This window comes from Serinus canaria, chromosome 19 (genome assembly GCF_022539315.1).
Source record: "Serinus canaria isolate serCan28SL12 chromosome 19, serCan2020, whole genome shotgun sequence".
NCBI lineage: Eukaryota > Metazoa > Chordata > Aves > Passeriformes > Fringillidae > Serinus > Serinus canaria.
The window spans coordinates 9,724,647-9,737,750 of NC_066332.1; the positions used below are offsets into that span (position 1 = coordinate 9,724,647).

The 13,104-nt window shown below is 45.6% G+C and overlaps 1 long non-coding RNA gene across 1 annotated transcript in view; it reads left to right on the forward strand.

Annotated features, from left to right (window-relative positions):
• The first annotated feature begins 1,306 nt into the window (after nt 1-1,306).
• Nucleotides 1,307-13,104, forward strand: part of LOC127060276 (uncharacterized) — a 53,411-nt gene continuing 41,613 nt past the window's right edge. The window contains exon 1 of the long non-coding RNA XR_007779154.1: nt 1,307-1,528. This is a non-coding gene — a long non-coding RNA (uncharacterized LOC127060276). The remainder of the gene's footprint in view (nt 1,529-13,104) is intronic.

Genomic DNA, 13,104 nt, shown 5'->3' on the forward strand with positions numbered 1-13,104 from the left:
TCCCAGGGCACTGTGCTGTGAACTCAGGGCTGCTTGGAGGAGAACTGGGCTCTGCCTCCTCACAGCCCGAACCTGGGGACCTGCACTGCTCTCCTGGAGGCACAGCAGCAGGTAAGAACAGCATTTGCCATGATCCGAGCTGCAGTGAGGTGGGAAACTGTGCTGAGGAGATGGGGGCTCGGATCTGAACCCCCCAGAGAGGGCAGGGGCACCTCAGCACCCCAATACTGGGGAGACTCCTGGCTGCAGCACCTGCCCCGAAGGCAGAGCCTCACAGAAAGAGTGAGTGGGCATTGGAATGGCCTGACCAGAAAGGCAGTGGGGTCACCATCACTGAAAGTGTTTAAGAAAAGACTGCATGTGGCACTTAGTGCCATGATCTGGGGGACAAGGTGGTATCAGGTCATAGGTTGAAGTCGATGATCTCAAAGGTCTTTTCCAACCTAGTCAATTCTGTGATTCTGTGATTCTGTGGTTCTGTGATTCTGTGATTCTGTGGTTCTGTGGTTCTGTGGTTCTGTGGTTCTGTGATTCTTTGGTTCTGTGGGTCTGTGGTTCTGTGGTTCTGTGGTTCTGTGGTTCTGTGAACCTGTGACTGGCAGCCCTGGCCAACATGTCTCATCCACCTCGCAGCATTATCGCTGGGGCTCGTTGTCAGTGGAGTCATGCTATTATAGTCATTACGGTTTTAAATGACTCATTTTCCACTTAACTGTATTATTGTGGCTTACAGAGCATCTGGAGCTTTGCAGCAGTAAATACATCACTGACTACTACAGCAATGTACTAATCTGTGACTTTGAAGAATCTCTTTAAGAAAACACAGCCGGGGCAGGCAGGTGTCGGTGTGCCTGTGTGGGCCAGCCCTGCTCTCTGGGGCACCTGTCCATTTTACTGGACCAAAACACAGCTAATCATGATGTGCTTTCAGGAACTGCTGGAGCATCTTTAGTGCAATTTGATACCGCCTGAATCTGGCATTTTTGTGGAATAAAATGAGAGATTCTTGTCAGATGCACACGACACCCTGCACTGCTGCTGAAGCATCTAGGCCTGTGAGTTTTTGGTGTACTGGGGAACACCGTGGTTCTGCCCTGAGCAATCCTTTCTGAATGACCGGAATAGTCCCCTGCTGATATAAGTAAGGACTCTTTAGATCATATTCTGTTTTTTCTCCTCGGCTCCCGCAGGTACGACCCGCTATGGAGCTGCAGAGGGCAGTGTGGGAGAGGGAAAGGCCGCCCAAGATGGCGGCGCGGCCGCGCTGTGGCACTAGAGGGAGACAGCGGGCTGGAAAAGCGGCCTTGGGGCCGGGCGGGTTTCGCCCTTGGATGGATCCTGCCCGCCAGGAGCTCTCCTGCCGTGCCTCGAGCTCTCCACAGGTCTCGGCATCTCCCGCTCCCTGTGTCAGAGCTGCGAGGTGCTCGGGTGGGAGTCGGGCTGGCATTCGTTTTGATAAAGGCACCTTGAGAAACATCTTGAGAAACGCAGCAAGTTGAAGCACAGGCTGGAAAAAAACACACCGTCTGTAAGTTCATGTGTCGCCTGAGGTGATGGAAAAATGAAGTGGGAAAGGAGCAGGTGTGACAGGCTGGGGTTTACATGTGTTCATTTATTTGCCGTAAAATGAGTCACCAAGCGCGGTTCTTTCTCTGCCAGCACCTCCGAACGACGGCTCCGGGCTTTGGTCCCGGTGCCCTCGGCCCTCAGAGGGACAGACCGGAGACAGCACCAGAACGACCAGCAAAGGTCACTGTCGTGGACTAGCTAGTCCACATAAATCTGGCTAAAAGTAAGAATTAAAGAAAGGAAAAAAACTTGTTTAGGGAAGAGAAGGAAACCCCCTACAAATCCTCTCTTTGAAATTTTTGTCACCCACATTTACCTTGTTGCCTCTTCCCCCAATAACCTGTTTAATTTCACACTTTTAACTTGAAAAGAAAGCAACATGCTTGGGTATAAGGGAAATATTTGATATTTGGTGGTTTATTTCTTCATGTAAGTTGTATTTTGTTAGACAGGTTTAAGCTGAAAAAGTTGCTTTTTCTCCTAAACACCATCCTGACACATTTGGACAATACTCCTGGGCATGGAGTGACTCTTGGGGATGGTGCTGTGCAGGGCAGGAGTTGGGCTCTGATCCCTCTGGGTCCCTTCCAACTCAGCAGATCCTGAGTACACATTAAAGCCTAGCTGTTTGTAACAAAAGAATTATATTTGAAACCTGGGGGTAACTGGTTTTGGACTCTTTTGTAGGAGCTGGGCTGGATGATCCTGATGAACACCTTCCAGCTCAGTACATCCTGTAATTCTGTGACATGGACTGAGGCAGCCTGTGGGGCTGGATGGACAGCAGGACAGCAGGGACAGGCAGTGCTCACTCATTTCTGACCCAGGGTGGGCTGCATCCTACACCTGGGGTGGAAGAACCAGGACCTCCAGCATTTTTGAAGTGGAAATTGTGTGTGCCGCAGCGTTGTGTACATTTACTGTGATGGTGGGACTTGTGAGCTCTGGGATCCCAGAGATACAGCCATACTGTGTGGAATTGTACATAAAATTTGTTCTCACACCAGTTGTGAGCGGTAAATTGTGTATTGCTTTCTAGTGCGTTTATTCAGATGACTGCATGTTTTAAAATTTGATTTCAAATCAAATAAACAGAGGCTTCAGGTTTGAGATCTGCTTCTGTCTTAAGAGGAATATTGAGAATCTGTGACTTTGTTTTTTTTCCTTTTGATAAGACTCTCCCCCCTCTGTCTCTTGTAAAGAACTTTTAACATTTATTATTAGGAATTCTATATGAGAGGTTTCATAATGGTCTTTTTGGTTGTCTCTTTTTTTCCCCCCAGTTACAATTTCTAATGATCATTAGCAATGTAGTAAGTCTGTCCCGGAGATTACTTAGTTTCATCTTGAATTTGGAGGGATTACAATCAAAGTGGGCATTGGATTTTAAGAATTATCCTGTAATGAATGCAAGGGCTCTATAACACTGCTATTTCTAAACTCTGTCAGCTTGTTCCCTGCCTCTGCAGCTTTGGCTTAGCAAACTTTGCTCTGAATAGTCCCATGACTACTTGATGAAACAGAGAACAGTCTATTTCTAGTAAATCTCACATAGAGTAGGTGGATCTCTGTCTAATTGATCATTTACATGAGTTTCTACAAAATTCTGACATCGGGACTACTTTGGGATCAAAGTGGGCTTTGGTTTTGTGCATGTCCCTTTGACAACCTTCCCCCCTAATGTACAGGACTGAATTTCCCTGTCACTAAAGGGCTGAACCAGGAATGCCCTTGACTTTTCCTTCCAATATACCTGGCACACAAATGCCTGCAGCATTCTGGTGTGTGAGCTCAGCACTTTGCCAAACCTGAGAATCCAACAGAAAAAGGAGAAGACAGCTCTGCAACGCTACACTTGGTGATTCATGCTTTTGATTTTCATTTTAAATGTATCCCATCAGGGAAACTTCACACTTAACTCATCAAGATAGCAAAAGGCCCTCACAAATATGTTCTGGTGGGGGCAAAGACAAAATGTGATGATGAATTTTAAAATTGTAGGGTTTTCTTTTATCTAGAACACTAGATTGGAGTTTTGGCTCTATAGAGGAAAATTGGTTCGCCGTTATCTTGTCTTTTTGGCATGTGGCTGTCTTCAGGAAGTTCGGGTGGATTCTTTGGATGGCTTTTTTATTGGCAAAGAAAAGCCACCCAAAAGATGCTTTTGGATGAGCTAGCACCTGTGTAATGTCTGATGTGTAAAAACCAGTGCTATAACTTGAGGCTAGGGAAGGATTTCGTGTGGGGATGTTTATGCTTTGGAGGAAGGGACCCAGGATGGTCCAAGTTGGAGATGAACAGAAGATCTAAAAAAGAAATTAATAGGAACTCAGTTGTAAAACAAAAAAAGTTTTTAATGTGAATTTTTGAACCTGTAAGTGTTTCAAAGACAGAGGCTGATGATATTTGTGAATTTTTTCTTCCTGTAGGTAGCTGAAAACCTGTTGAAAGTAATAGTAAACTTTCTCACTATTGAACATCAGAGAAATTCCAGGAACTCCTGAATTTGTCACAGGTATGGAAAAGTTTATTAGATGTGTTCTGGGAAAAGTTAGGGCAAAATCATCTATTTTGATTGATTCAGTAAAGCTGAACAGGCTGTCTGCCAAGGGCACTATTTTGGGGTTGTGATGCCCTAGTTTGCCTTTGCAGGTCAATAAGAGACTCTCAGATTTACATAGTCTTTCCAGTACCAAGATGAGCCAATTATCCAGATTTCCTCATGTGTATTATCCATTGTATCTCCATCCTAAAGATCTATGCAAACAGTAAACATCACTCTTCTGGGTGGAGAATGATATTCTCCTGATAATTTTTAAAGACTAAACAGGAAATGTAATTTTGAAATGTTTACCCACAGTGAGGTAATAGTTTCTAATGCTCCAGCACAGCCACACTCTAAGGTTGTTTGCCAACAGGGCAAACAGAGCTGGGACCATACCAGCTTCAGGAAGCAGGGATCAAGCTCTCTGTGGATCCCAGTTTCCCTGAGTGTATTCCAGAGCAAGCCAAGCCTCCCTGTACTGCTAAGTCAAGAACGGGGTCTTTGCAGTAACCAGACTTTCAGGTTCCCAAAATGCTGACATCTATCAGAACACAGGATCCCAGAGAAGTTTCTACTGAGAGTATCTTCCTTTGAATTATGACCAAAGGCTCCCCTCTCATGTTTTCCCTGAAGGGTGCACAGACCTTGAATTTGAAAGTTCTGCCAGCTTCAGTAGACACAACTTTGCTAAGGCTGGTGCTGCAAAGTTAAACCAAAAGCCCTTCAGGTGATTTATGTGTCTGCTCTGCCTGTGATGTTGTGAAATCCCTGCAGCCTAGCCTGAGAGTCTATGGGGAACTGGCCCCTGTTGTTGGGAGGGAGTATATTCCAGGAAGCATTTTCATTTTGATTCATTGCCTTTTTCCAATGTTTTCCTGGAAAATTTTCATCAGCTCTAACTCTGCCTTGTGTCTTTGGTAGCAAACACCCCAGGGCCCAGCCTGGCACACGGAATGTGTGTGTGTGTGGCACTCAGGCCTGGTTTGGGCCAAGCCTAAAGGCCATCACAGAGCTCCAGCTCCTCAGAGAGCCCTCTGGGCCTGGAGGGTTGTCCTCCAGCACAGGTAGCACATCATATGTGGCTTAAAGGGTTTGGTGCTGTGCTTAGGCACTCACAGAGCTGCCAAAATGGGAGTGAAGGGGAATTGCTGCCTAACCCAGCAGGAGGTGCCTCACCCCAAAGCAGCAGCTGCATGTTGTGCATGGTGACCCTCAGCTGTCCCTGTGGAGCTATTGCATTGTTCAGATTTGCCTTGTTTTGGGTCTGAGTCAGCTGTGCCAGGTTCTGTAATGCAGGAAAAAGTGGCCCAGGTATGGAACAGCCAAGACTGTTCAAAGACAAGGCTCCAGCTGTGTTGTAATAGGATGGGCTTTGGTGCCAAGAGTTTTTTCAGTGGTTTAAGGGTTGTGGTTTTGTCAGGCAGTAAAGAAGCACTTTAGGGTAGGATTTGATGGATGCTCAAACCAGTAGCTTTCAGGTGAGCTTCTCCCACAGGTGGAAGGTGATGGAAGGTGAGGAAGTGTGCAGGTGTTAGCTCTTAGGCTTCTGAACATCAAGCCTGAACTGGCTTGGGGGAAGGGGGCGGGGGGGGATGGCGCTGGAAAGTTTGCTCTGTTTCTTCTCTTTCAGCTGTCCTAAACCAGACCAGGATAATAAATTTAGTATTTCATTGGATCTAGAGAGTAGTTGAAGACTTGAGGGCAGAGCTTTGTCCATCTTGTGGAGGGTGTTTTTATTCCCCAGAGTCAGGTGAGTCATGGGCTTTGCTCATACCTTGTATGTGTTGAGCTGATCGTTTAATGGTCAAAGTGGCCTGTTTGTTTAGGATCTCTGTGTCTCACAGACTAAAGTATTGTTTGGTTGTTTGGTTTGGGATTTTGTCATGTCTCTAAGAGCAGTTTATGAATGGGGAACCTAATCAGAGAAACATGAAGTTCCAGACTGTATAGAGCTGGTAGAGGAGGAGGAGGTGAGCTTTCACCTGTGGTTCCCCAAGTCCATCCTTGTCACCAGCCTGGCTGACACCACTGTAGTGCTGGTATTTTAAGTACCCAGGTGACTCAAGAGTTAGGAAGGAGAGGAGGGATGCAGAGTGACACATCCAGCCCCAGAGCTGGTCACTTCAAACCACGAATGATTGTAGGGTTTAAAGAATTCATTCTAACACTGCAGGTGCTTAGGCTCCTCTTTGCAGCAACAAAGACTTATCCCTCCTGGGTTGCACTGTAGCATTTTTGCCTGCCCTAAATTCACTTAATTTTAACCTAATCACTGCATTTTTTAGTGTTTCTGTGCAAGCACCACATTGCTGTCTCAGCAGTAGTAGTGAGGAGTTGAAAGGAGTTAATCGTGCTTTGTAGCTCAATGCCTTATGGTTTATTATTAAGAATAAAGACAAGCGCTCCACTCTTTTATCTCTAATGTGCAGTTAACTTAATTCCTAATCCTCTGAAGAGATGGTGTTCTTCCCAACATTTTGGCTTCGGCCTTGCTTTCAAGCTGCACATGAAACTTCAATTCTGAAATGCTCGGTGCAGAGAGAATTTTAATACATGCATGCATAAATCAGTCTTCATGAGCTTCCCCTTAACCATTCAAGGAGAGTTTTCCTTTCCCTCTGTGCTTACCTGGAATTATTGCTTAGCAGGCTGCTTTGCTGTTCCTTGTGTGTGCAGCGGCCACTGAGTCGTGGTGCTGTGCACACATGGCCATGGGCTGATGGGATGTGAGCTCAGTTCTTCCCTTGCAGCATTGGGAACTGTCCAAAATTCCTGTTCCTCCTCACTGCAAGTCCTTCTTACCATGGCTGCGACCTCCTCCCTGTTATTTCCACAGCTCCCTGCTCAATCTGACTGCTGCAATATCCGCTGAGGACAAGGGGACTGTGCTAGGAGTTAATAAGCTTTTGCAAGTAGCTGCAGTGTTAGAAGGATGGGTTTATTCCTTGTCAGTGTATTACAAAGCAAAGGTATTTAGCAAACAGTTTAACAAGCAGAATTTTGCATTGTCCTGTTCACTTGTGGAGAAACTTGTCGCAGTTCATTCTCTGGGATAAATACTCCAGAAATTCCAAGATGACATCTGTGCTCATGTTCAATTTTCAAACTTACATAGTCACCAGAGCCCATTGTTTTAGAGGATTGTTTTCATTGCTCCTCTCTCTTGGGTACATTTAATTTTAGCCTCTTGCAATCTTTCTGTTCCACCAGCACATTGATCTTGCTCCACTCAGCTAATTGGATTAACTCATTTGCTCCATTTATTGTACAGTATTGATTTGATAATACCAATCTTCCATCAATGTAATCTCATATTTTCTCTGGCCTCATAGCAACTCTGCTAAATGCCCCTTCTGCCCCACCTTTACACTTGGACTTCATATAAAATCACAACAGTGATTAAAAGCCCTGAGGCTAATCAGGCTTTTCCCTGCAGGCCTGGTGTGCTCTGCTAAGCACTGATGGCTGAGGTAAAGGTGTTGGATGATGTTCCCACGTCTCTTAATAGCTGCTCCATGCTGACACAAGTGACCTCCCAAAACCTTGTGTTTCTGCAAGTACTCAGTCTCTTGGATGCTTGGCTTTGGTACCTTTGGGGGAGGCTAAATACCTCAAATATTTGCTTGCCTGTGCTCACTCTTCAAATGTTCAAACTTCTGGCAAGAGCTCAACACCCAAGTTCCCTGGTGACCTGTGAAAATCTCCAGGTGTCTAAAGCATATAAGTCTTTAGCTTTCATAAAGTCCAGAAATACTTGCAGTGAGGCAAAGTTTGAAACACTGAAATTAGCAGCAGCTTTTCAGGAATTGTGGCAAGACAGAATCTGTGTAGATCCTGTTTGTAAAGAAAGGGGTTTGCTGTTTGACAGTCAGGTGAGCAAGTTCAAGTACTTATGGATTCTGCAGAGTTTGAAGCTTCTTGTGCATCAGCTTTATTTTGATTCCTGAAAAAGCATGTTATGTCAATTGCATTCTCTAAAAGCCTGGAATTCTGCCCTGGGCTGGTCAGTGGATTTTCAAATGAGCTGAGACTTTCTCCGGGCTAGCCTGGTTTTACTTGTCTTTGGGTGGCCTCATCTTGTGGGAGGCTCCAGCCACCTGCCCCAGGTGAGGTGGGGACTGAGGACCACCAAGACTGATCTTTTGCAAGGAGCTCCTTGGGGTCCTGGCAGTTCTCCTGTTTGCTCCAAAACAGGACTCCAGTAATGACTTATTTGGGCACAGGGGAGATGGGAAGGCAGTGTTCTGCCTGTCCCTTTTTGCTGTTGATTCTCAGGGCTTGTTCCCACTTAGACTGGCTGTGCAGTCCAGAGCAGAGGTTGATGCTCAGGCACAGGGACTGCAGCTTCTTTTTCTGTCTCACTTTGCAATTGTCACAGGGTTTTAAAGGACATTTCTATTATTCTGTGGCAGTTGTGAAACACTGCCATGGTCTGACAGCTTCTATGCCAAATCACTGCTCATCACACAGTTGAATTTCTCTTTTACTTTCAGTGTCAATATTTCCTTTCCTGAGATCCAAAGCCTCAGCTTAAGTGAGGAGAGGACAACCATCAGAAATTAACAGGCTGTAGACATGAGGGGTGTGTGGCTGCTGTCACAGGGATGCCAATAGAAGATGTGATTGTGAGGGATTGAGGGATATTTTTTTTTGTGCTATTTGATATTACATTGACTGAAAATTTGGTTATTCCCTCAAGACCTTGGGTAGAAACAGCTAGACTGCTGAGAGGGGTGGGGGAAACACAGCAGAAAAACTGCTAGTTGTACCTGGTCAGCCTAAGCCATTCCTTGAGAAAATAAGTCTTTTTCACTTCCTTCCCTTGTGACAGTTTATCTCTGACTGAGGTTTTTCTTCTACTTATTAAAAAAGAAGTAACCTTACACCTCAGAGAAAGGATTAATACTTACTACTCCAACTAATTCCTCTCAGTTCTTTGAAGGAGCAGTGCAGGAGCTGACAGCAGGTTTTGGGAGGCCCAGCCCTGGGCTGTGGATGGCTCAGGGGCTGCACACAAATGTGTGCTCAATCTGGGACTGTCTCCAGACATTAGTGCAAGGCTCTTGAGATGGGAATAGAAAGTATTTAGGGCAAGACTTAGAAGGAGCAGCTGAGGTCACTTGTCTTGGTCAGCCTGGGTAGGAGAAGGCTGAGGGGGCTCTCTGGCCAGGCTGCACATACCTTGGGGTTAGTGGAGGGGAGGTGCTGGTCTTGCTCTGGTGACCCCAGTGGGACATGAGGAAGTGGAGACTGGGCATTGGGAAGGGCACTCTGCAGAGGGGTGCTTGGTCCTTGCATGTCCCCAGGGAAGTGCCCATGGCACCAAGCCTGCCGGAGTTCAAGAAGCCATGGAAGACATGTCTAGGAGGTTTAGTTTTTGGCAGTGCTGCAAGGAGCAGGGAGTTGAGTCATGCTCATGGGTCCCTTCCAAAGTGGGGGATTCTGTGATTCAGAAGATCTTCAGATTCAGATTCTCTTGTTTAATGGAGTAAACACTGCCAGGCAAGCAAGCACCTCAGCCCAGCTCAGCTGTCTGCACCCTGTGGAGGTACAATGGGGTGGAAGTGTCAGTCAGGTGTTCCTGAGTTGGGTAGAAACAGGTTCATTATGGCCTGGACATGTTCACATCATGAGACAAAAAGCCTCTGCTGAAAGGCTGTTTTGCAGTGGGTAACTTTGTTTAAAAAACTTCAAATTAGGGCTTTTTTCTGGTAGTAGCATCTCTAGAATCAAGTCCTGCTTGACAACTACCTGAGAGGCATGGATGTCCTCTGGTACAATTAAGCACTGTCCAGCACAGCATGACAGGGGTCTGTTACTTCATCTCAGAGCAGCTAACAAGCAGAGAGTGTTTGTCAGTGTTTGATCAGGGGATTGGTGTTAAAAGCCAGATTATTATAAAAATGGGGAAAGTTTTATAGACATGAAAGTGTCTGGTTGAGCAAAAATAACAGCTGCCAGGTGGCTTGTGCTAACCAGGTAAATAGGGCTAAATTATGGTTTTGATGCAGAGCTTGAGGAGGATATCCAACAATTTAATAAGCTCCAGGAGCATAAGAAATTCCTAAGGGCCCACTCTTGCAATGCACTCTGCAAATGGACTTAATTGAGTTGTAATGAGGCCAGTTATGGGCAACTGTTCCACCTGCATGCAGCTCATTGCAGGACTAGGTTCAACTCACAAGTGCAGCATATGTTAGAGCAGTATTTAGAAAATTCCAAGTTGATAGAAAGCATCAGAACACCTTATTTCTGCTTTAATTCACTTTGCCTTATAATGCACCTCCCTGCAAAGGGGCAGCTGAGAGGAGCTGGCTGAACCCAACCTGCCCCAGGAACGTTTAGGCTGAATCTTCTAAGGTGTTCATGTTATGGTCTGGCACAAAGTGGGTCCTGCTGAGAAATTATGCATCAGTGTGTGGCTAAAAATTACCTGGGAAGGAACTGCCATAGGAAAAGGTTTGTGGTGGCCTTCTGGTCTTCAAAAGCCATGGAGCCAATAGACTGTTGAAAGTGTGGCACACTTGTGTGTTCCTGCTATAAACAGTTGGTTTTGTTAATAAAAAGTAATATGTTCTTACATCCTTAAATGTTAATAGCCAGCAAAGTGCAGGAGAGAGCATTCTGATCAAGATTAAATTAATTTTTGTTAAATTCCTGATAGTATTTACACACTGACTATTGAAAAGAGCAGCAAATACCTTTAAATTTTTATTTAGAAATAAAATGGGCTATGGGGCTGACTAATACTGCTGAGGATTGGGTTCCAATTATGGGACATATCAGAGGGGCTGACAAGCACAATTCCCTGAATGGGATCTTGGAGGCAGGATGTGGTGCTGCAGTGATAACTTATGCCTTACAGTTTTCATCCCAAGATGCTTCCTCTGGAGGCGAGAGAACCATGTTGGAGTAAAATGCATGACTTGATTTCATCACATTTGGAGTGAAAGATAGGCAAAGTTTGAGGTTCCTTTATTAAAAACAAGTTGAGGTTATTTAAACTGCATCCCACACATCAAGTGCTTTTCTCCACACTGCTCCTGTCCCATTCTATTGAACTTGCCCTGAGGCTTACATGTAAGTCTCTGCTGAAATATAATAATTGCTGTCTAACCATGTCTTAAATAGGTAAAAATGATTTATCGATACATAATAAACAGAGATAATGAAATATTTAATTCATGTTTTCTGAAAGTCTCATTTATATGTGTGTATCAATTAGAGTTTGCATTTAAACAGAATTCAGAGTAGTAGCATTCCATTCACTTACTCTAAATTAGATGGCAGTATGTTTCACTTAATATAAATTGTGTGTGATTACTTACAATCAGTTTAAATCAATAAGTTTGTGATGGATTTTTACCCGGTGCTGTGGTTTCTCAGTAATAAATCCCTTGTTTAGTCCAGAAGGCATTGCTTCTTTTGGCAGCTTTCCATGCATTTCAGTAATGAGTATTGGATAGGCACAGTTTCAGCAAATCAGCATTTAAGAAGGAAAAAAAAAAAGCCCCCATAGAGGATAAACACATTAAAAAAATCAATTTACCTCAACTAGTCTCAATTCAAATTAATAGAATACTCTGCTCTGAGAATCTTGGAGTCTGTTCCTTGTAGCTGAAATTTGTGTATATCCTGGCTTAATAATGTGTAGGCAGGGAATGGGAATGTGGTCTGTGATTCAAGGCTTGGAAGCTTTGTTACAAAATCCTGGGAGGACAGGTGTAGGGTATTATTTTGCTTGGTTGAACTTAGTCACAAGCTGGCTTGACTTGTTCCTGAGGTCGTGCCTCCCATCTGCAGAAACCATTCTCTGCCCCAGAAGAGAAGACTCCCGTGGCCTGGAGGAGGATGCTCTGGAGAGCTTGCATGGTGGTCATAGAGGGCAGTAAGAGATATCCCAGCTGCAGAGGCATGCTGGGGTTTTAAGAGGACTGAAGAAAAGAGCCCGAGAGGCAGCAGGCACTTAGGGATGGTGACATCCTGGATGCTGCTGATCACCCTGAAACAGGGCTTGCTGCAGAGATGGGTGTGGAGGTTGTTGGTGAGTTCCTTGAAGATGAAGGAAGAGGTCAGAGAAGAGATCAGTGAGAGGGGACCTCAGCAGGGAGGGCCCAAATACTGCCCCTGCCCAGGAGGCACAACTCCTGCCCTGGGCAGTGCCCAGCCCTGATCAGGCTGCCCAGGGAGGGGCTGGAGTCTCCCTCAGCAGGGATACTGCAGAGCCCTGTGCACACAATGCTGTGCCCTGTGCTCTGGGATGGCCCTGCCTGAGCAGGGAGGTGGCACCAGGGACCCTCTGGGCTCCCTTCCAGCCTGGCATTCTGTACTGTGGGCTCTAGGGATGATGGAGCCCAGTGACAGCCAGCCTGGCTGTGCCACTCATGGGTGCAAGGGACAGTCTTCACCCCACTTACTGGTGAACTTCTGACAGAAAATCTCTTAGTCTAAAGCATCCCCCATCTCAATCACAGGGTGATGGTGGCAGTAATTAATTGAGTCAGAGTGGAGAAATTGGTTTTCATCTTCCTGAATGGAAAGCTGCTCCTAGGCCAGGAAGCTGTTCCCCATCTATCCTGTGGGCTCTGTTCCCCAACTCATTCCTGCTGATGTGTGGCATCTGCATTGTTGGGCTCTCTCCATTTCACGCCTGAGCTGCTGGTTAGAAAAGGTGCACACTGGCACAGTGCTGCTTCCCGAGCCCGAGCAGCCTTCACAAAGGGATTCTGAGAAGAAATAAAGCGTGGAAATGAATTAGGGAAATCCTGAGCTTCAAAGTGTGCCAAGAAGTCAGGGAATGCCAAGTATTGCATGGGATGGCAGCAAGGGAGCAGTGTAGGGAAGGGTCTGTGGGCAGAGAGCAATACAGTGTAAAACAAGCCTTTGTTTTGATGCAAACACAGTTCAGAGATGACTTGCACAAAATCACTGAACTTTGATGCAAGTCTTGGAGTTACGGATATGTGCTGTCATTTGCTGGGTGCTTTGTT